Raw genomic sequence first — 7,106 nt, 5'->3', positions numbered from 1 at the left:
ATCGCAGGTTTTTTTCCCCAGAGAACTCTCCCTGCTTTCCTCATGGCCGCTCAGGTGCAGGCTTCCGCCTCCTTCGCTTTTTGGAGGGCTGGTCAACTCCGGTAGGCTCGGGTTCGACCTTCTTCAGCGCCGGGACAAGCTTCCGGATGCTTACCATGAGTGTGGGTTCATGGTATTTTGCTAGGAGCCTTCTCTTCTTCTGCCTCAACATCTGGTGTATCTGGCCATGATATTGAGTCAACGGCCTTACCACGTTGGAAATCCCGCTTCTCGTCCGTCCAGCGAAGTTAAGCAACGTCGGTTTTGGTCGGTACTTGGATGGGTGACCACCTGGGGACGCCAGATTCTGTTGCCACCTCCTCCGAGCCTTCCCTTCAGTTGACTGTGGCAAGGCTGAGGAGAGTCGCAGTACCTGTTCTCAGTCAAGCAGAGCTTTCAGCCCTACCTTGGAACGTTTCCTAGTTCTCCTTTCCTCATTGACCCGTCTATAGTTCCGAACGGTCGCCTCAGGATAAGTTCCATGTGGGGCGGTCCAAGTTCCGGTGGTTTCAGGCAACGATTAACCGGACTTCCTGGCCCCTATTGGACCAGCGGAACTATTAGACCTGCAATGGGTGTTGACCTATGGAACCTCTTGATGGGAGTGGATATCCTCATCCTTTCCCCACATTCTTGATGCTGTTCTCGGACTCGTCAAAGAAAAGGGGGAGGGGGGGGCATGTTCCGGTCCAGGCCTATGGTCAGGACCTGAAGGATACCTCTCCATCATTCAGGCAGGCTTAGGGGCCGTAGTCTGGCCCCTCTACAGATCCTACAGCTCCTGCCGAGTCGCTCCGTGCGCGTCGACTTCATGATTCTGGCGTTTTCTAACCAGCAGGGGACGCATTTTCACACCTTCACATCTTGCAGTAGAGATACCGAGATGATTGAGATACTCTCACTACCACCATCGGCTCTCTCATTCCAGGCAGAGGAATGTTCTCTCCGACTATCCGAGCAGAGCCTCGTAGAGAGAGTGTACCTGGGGGTCTTTGGCCTTGAGTAACCAGCAAGTCCTGGTCTGGGGGACCTGATCGCGACAGCTTGGAACCTCAAACTTCCGCTGTTCTTCCCCCCCAGTCTCAGACCCCGAGACTCTGGCAAGATGCATTCCGGTGATGGTGAGACAACTTCGACGCCTGCGTCTTCCCTCCTTTTTGTCTGTGAATGGGTCTCAACAAGACCAGGTTGTCTGTCAACCTTTCAATGGGAGAGCTCCACTGGGACTATGCACAGAACGGTTTCTGGACCCTCTGCTTCCCCTGACGGAACTCCCGGGAGAGCACAGACTACTCAAACAACCACACTGCAACATCTTTCACGAACCGGGGCGTCGCTTCGGCTTCATGCCTGGAGACACTACGCCTCCTCCTCAAGAAGAGACAACCCGCTACAGTCGCGGGACGGAGGTCGCGTCATCTGCGATAGTCATCCGCAGGGGTCTTCCAGGCGAAGTGAAGAGTCTTCGGTGGTTGGTGCCGTGGGAGATATACCTCTTCCCTTGAGGCCTCTTCTCCAGCAATAACGGTCTTATTGCCTTTCGGCGGGAGGAAACTCCTTTCCGCTCTCGGCAATGAAGCCTGTCGCTCAGCCTTTCCCTGACCTTCAGGCTTAAAGGAATAACTTTTTCCTGCCCGCTGGATCTTTCCTCGCTCATGCGAAGCTACGATCGTGCCTGCCCTAGTCGGAGTGAGACCTCCAACTTGGAGCATGGCTCGGACTTTTTAGTCCCTTAAGAGATCTTCTCAAGACCCTTTACGACAGGCCTCGGATTGTATTCCGTCTTGGGTCTCCTGCTCACTCTGGCCGCGGCCAGTGTGTAAGCAATCTTCTTGGTCTCGTACGACTCCGCCCTTTCTAAGGAAGAGGGGAAGGCAACATTCAGGGTTGCTCCTGAGTTGTTGGCTAGACTCAGAATCTTGGGGTCCCGGCCCTTCGGTCCAATTCCTTCAAGATTTCGAGTCTCCATTCTGTATCTGATGTCCCAAAACCTTCTCTTTCTTGCCAGTAAAGGAATCGAGAGGTTAGCTTTGGGAACAGCTGCAGTTTGTCCTCAGTTGCAGCCGATTTGGGAGCACAAGGAGGACACGGGGGAGAGTCACCAGTACAGTGGAACCTCTACACACGAACGTATCTACATCCGAATTTTCCAACATCCGAAGTAAAATTCGAGCAAATTTTTGACTCTACACCCGAATTTTATTTCGACACACGAAGTAAACATTACGCCATTGAGCGTCGAGTGCTCAGTTCTCTATTCTTTTTGTATCATGTGGTTGTCTTCTGTTTGGTCTGTTATTAACAGTGCTTATTTTCTTCCTTTTCTCACATTTCCTTTTTGATTTTACCTATAATCATGGTGCCTAAGAAGCCAAGTTTCAGTACAGGAAGAAGGCAATTCTTTCATTAGAATTGAAGCAAGAAATTATAGAAAAACATGAGAGCAGTGTGCATGTGAGTGATACTGTATGGCTAAACAATATGGCCGGAATATGCCTAAGATCTCGAGGATCATCAAGCCGAAGGCAGCCATTAAAGCAAATAACCATCAAAGGGGTTCACCATTATTACAAGACATCTTAGGAATACCCTGGAAGAGATAGAACGCCTTTTGTTGATAGGGATAAAGGACAAAGAGATTGTTGGCAACGATCATTTGTGAGAAGGGCCAGCGTGATGAACAGAAAGAAAGAAAAAAGTGAAGCAAAGAAAACCATGATAGCATTAACAAGCTCTTTTAAATAAGACTTCTCTATTTTTCTGTTTCTCTCTAAACATAGCATTAACATGTTCTTTGAATAAAATCTCTCTCTCTCTCTCTCGTTCTTCTTCGCTGTTATAGCGTTAGATACGTCTATTATTTTTTTTTCCGAGAGAGAGAGAGAGAGAGAGAGAGAGAGAGAGAGAGAGAGAGAGAGATTAAACAAAAATGTGTTTAGAGTAGCCTACATATGATTTTTAACAGCGTCAACGAGTTGAAAAACAATTAAATGTAACTAAGAAAGTAATATCAGCTAATCTGAATTCCTTTATTAACTAAAACAAATATTGATACACACACTCGTGTGCGTATGCACAAACACACACATGTGCAAAAATTGCTACGCAGTAAGAGAGACGGTCGGGGAGGAGGTAGAGATGGTGACTGCGATAACATACCGGAACTCGTCACTGAAAGTGATGAAAATAAAAAATCAAAAGAAAAAAGATGTAAAAAATATGAAATATGAAAATAAAAATAAAAAAATAAGTAAGCTAAGTTAGATTAAAATTTCCGTAGTGTAAAAGTTACGCTATGTTATCGCAGTCACCATCTCTACCTCCTCGCCGATCGTGTCTCCTCGTGCGTGTGTGTGTGTGTTTGCGCATACGCACACGAGTGTGTTTGTATCAATATTTGTTTTAGTTAATAAAGGAATTCAGATTCACTGATATTGTTTTTTAAGTTACAATTAACTGTCTTTCAACTCCTTAACGCTGTTAAAAATCAAATGTACACAACACATTTTTGTTTAATCTCTCATTTTTGTTTAATCTCTCATTTTTGTTTAATCTCTCTCTCTCTCTCTCTCTCTCTCTCTCTCTCAGAAAAAATCAATAGACGTCTCTAACACTAACAGTGAAGAAGAACAAGAGAGAGAGAGAGAGAGAGAGACACTTGTTCTTCTTCACTGTTAGTGTTAGAGACGTCTATTAATTTTTTCTGAGAGAGAGAGAGAGAGAGAGAGAGAGAGAGAGAGTATTTATTTAAAGAACATGTTAACACCATGTCTACCTTCTCGCCGATCGTCCGTCTCCTGGCGTAGCAAATCCTACACCTGCGTTGGCCTGTCTCTAAGGTAAAGTGGCAATAAAACAAATTTTTTATTTATTATTTCTTTATAATTATCTTTTTTACATGCTTCTTTCATATTATGCAGTTATGTTATTGTTATGTGTAATTATGTGTAGCCATTTATTAAGGATTTATTATGGGTTTTTAGGCTGAGGAACGAATTAAATGAATTACCATGTATTCTTATGGGAAAATTCGTTTCTACATCCGATCATTTTCTACATCCGAAGTTGGTTTTGGAACGAATTAAATTCGTATGTAGAGGTACCACTGTATACCTCTTCAGCTCGGACTCAAGGACATTCATCTCGACCTGTCTCCAGACCCTCCTCCGTCACGTCGCCCTACAGCACGATGTTGGATACATCGCAACGGACCTCGAACCTCTGCAGGTAAACCATGCTTCCTTGTGTTCCGAGTATTGAGTCAATACTGTCGCGTCCCCCATACCCTGACGAGGTGGTATTAGGAACGTCCTAACCCAGAGTTCCTTCTGGAACTCCAGGTCAACTGCCTAGGACGGGTCACACTTCTTCCTTCACACACAAGCTTATGTAGGTCACACAGTTTCTTGCGGAGCAAGGAACTTGTGAGGTGCAGGGACTCCTTTTCTCGAGTGCGACTCACTCGGATTCTGAGTCCCCGGGTAAAGCCAAAGCCAGTATGGCTGGGGACTTTCCACCCTACTTAAGGGGTAAGTCACCCAATGTAAATAGCGTGGTTTGTATTTCGGTTACGGAACAAATGACAAATTCGTAGATAATTTGTATTTTTCCTAACCATACAAACCTTAGCTATTTACACATAATTGCCCGCCAGCCCTGTCCCCCAAGACAAGTCCTACCTCTAAGTGAAAGTGAGCATTCACCTGTGTGTGAGGGGGGGGAGGGGTAGCTAGCTACCACTCCCCTACCCCCCCGCTAACTAGCGCGGGGGTAATACACCCTCGTTAAATTCTAATGGCTCGCCATTTCAGCTGCGCTAAAAGGTAAACCCAATGTAAATAGCTAAGGTTTGTATGGTTAGGAAAAATACAAATTATCTTCGAATTTGTCATATTTAGGGCTACCAATATACTTAAAAAGACAATAGATTTGATACATTTTGTATTGCTGGACTAGCACTTTGAACAGCTTCGCAGATACAGAAAATTTATTTTTGAAAATAGCTATCACATAAAAGGGGAATCGTATAATTCAAACACTCATAATTCGGGACCGTACTGTACTTGCATGATATTCAGGTATACTGTAATGTTTTAATGTCCAAGTGTTTATGCCAAGGTCAACTAGGTACAGTTTTTTTAATGTTCATATTTAGTTTCAATGACATGGCTTCACCTACTTTGAGGCATAACAGGGTCAGCTATGCTTTTCCAGCCTTAACTGTGATGTGTTCTGCAATTGGTATGCCAATCAGTGGTTGCATTACAAACATGGGTCTCTTCTGCATTTGAGTCTGAGTCTTTATTCCCTTGCTTGATGTCTGGTCTTTTTGTCAAGGCTAAAGGTTATCAACCTGCTAGTGATATGCTGCTGCCTGCACTTCACTTGCCTATTTATCAGACTCCTCTTCCTGTGGCCATGCCCACTATTGTCTCCCTACCTGTCCAGCCCATAAGTTCACCCTCTCCCTTAACAGAAAGCTCACCCACTGTGCTTTAAAGGTGAAAGGCTGCTCATGATTGTCAGAGGCAATGGACAATTAAAATGCCCTAGCTAGCAGGACAATGCCCTAGAGACTGACCATATTTACATATTATTATTATTATTATTATTTTGTTCTGTAACTGGAATACAAACCACGTTATTTATTAGGGGTTATACTTTCGGCGGAGCTGAAATGACGAGCCATTAAAATTTAGCAAGGGTTAACTACCTCCACCGTTAGTTAGCGGGGGTAGGGGGGGGGGGTTAGCTTGCTACCACTCGCGTTCACACACCTGTGATTTAGTTACTTTACTTTTGGCTCGGATTGAGAGCGGTTGTTTCCTCTCTCCCTCCTCGCCTATTCTGGACTGCCATTAATTTTTGTCTTTTAACTTACTTTTTCTTATACAGTGGTACCTCTACATACGAATTTAATCCGTTCCAGAACCAACTTCGGATGTAGAAAATGTTTGGATGTCGAAACGAATTTTCCCATAAGAATACATTGAAATAGGATTAATCCGTGGTTGAGCCCAAAAACCTATGATAACTTCTTAATAAACTATTACACATAATTTCCCATGAGAATAATGCACACTAAATTAGATAATAGACGTGTAAAAAAGAATTAGCAAAAAATGATAAATAAGAAACAGGTTTTTAGCGTCACTTTACCTTAGAAACTCCAGCGCAGGTGTTGTTGGTCTTGCTACACAGAGAGGAGACGGACGGGCGGCGAGGAGGTAGAGAGGTTAACTACGATAAACGTACACTACCGTAACTTATTCTAACTTACACTAAGTGAACTTTAACATAACTTAGCTTATTTTTTTTTTTTTTTATATTTTATATTTTTTTTTACATTTTCTTTTTTTCTTTTTGATGATTAATTTTAATTACTTTCACTCTCTACACTTAAAATTGATTGAATTTCTTTCGCTTCACTCTTTGCCGTTTTCTTTGTTTCACTTTCTTCCGCTTCACTCTTTGCCGTTTTCTTTGAATCACTTACATCCTCTTCATCACGAGTTCGCTTCGTAGTTTTTTTAAAGAAATTATCGATAGATAGTTGCTTGGTACGGCTTTTCAGAATGTCTCGAAAGTGAGTTAGGCAAACATCATCGAATTGCGCAACTACACGACAAACCTGCAATTTTTTGGGGTGGTATTTGTCGATGAAGTCGACCACGTCTTGATATTTTCCTAACACCTCTTTTATATGCACCGAACCTAACACATGTTCTACCTCCTCAATCCCTTCCTCGTCATCACTCATGTGGTCAGACATAGCATGGAGTTCCTTGAGCTCCTCTGTGGTAAGTTCGTCGTGATGTTCGGCGACGAGTTCCGTAACGTCATCTGCGTCGACCTCCAGACCCATGGACTTGCCAAGGGAGACGATTTCCTCTACGTCTTCCGCTGCACCCACCACGGGATCAGGTTTGGGGTCAAAACCTTCAAAATCTCGGGGAGAAACTGCATCAGGCCACAGCTTCTTCCAGGCAAAATTGAGGGTCCGTCGAGTTAATTCCACCCAAGCCTGATCTATGATCTTCAAGCAGTGCACGATGTTGAAGTGGCTC

The 7,106-nt window shown here is 44.1% G+C and overlaps 1 pseudogene; it reads left to right on the top strand.

Annotated features, from left to right (window-relative positions):
* Positions 1 to 236: 236 nt before the first annotated feature.
* LOC137630233 (5S ribosomal RNA) lies at positions 237 to 355 on the top strand (annotated as a pseudogene).
* Positions 356 to 7,106: the final 6,751 nt, after the last annotated feature.

Source organism: Palaemon carinicauda, chromosome 2 (genome assembly GCF_036898095.1).
Source record: "Palaemon carinicauda isolate YSFRI2023 chromosome 2, ASM3689809v2, whole genome shotgun sequence".
NCBI lineage: Eukaryota > Metazoa > Arthropoda > Malacostraca > Decapoda > Palaemonidae > Palaemon > Palaemon carinicauda.
This window is presented reverse-complemented; position numbering and strand designations above follow the sequence as displayed.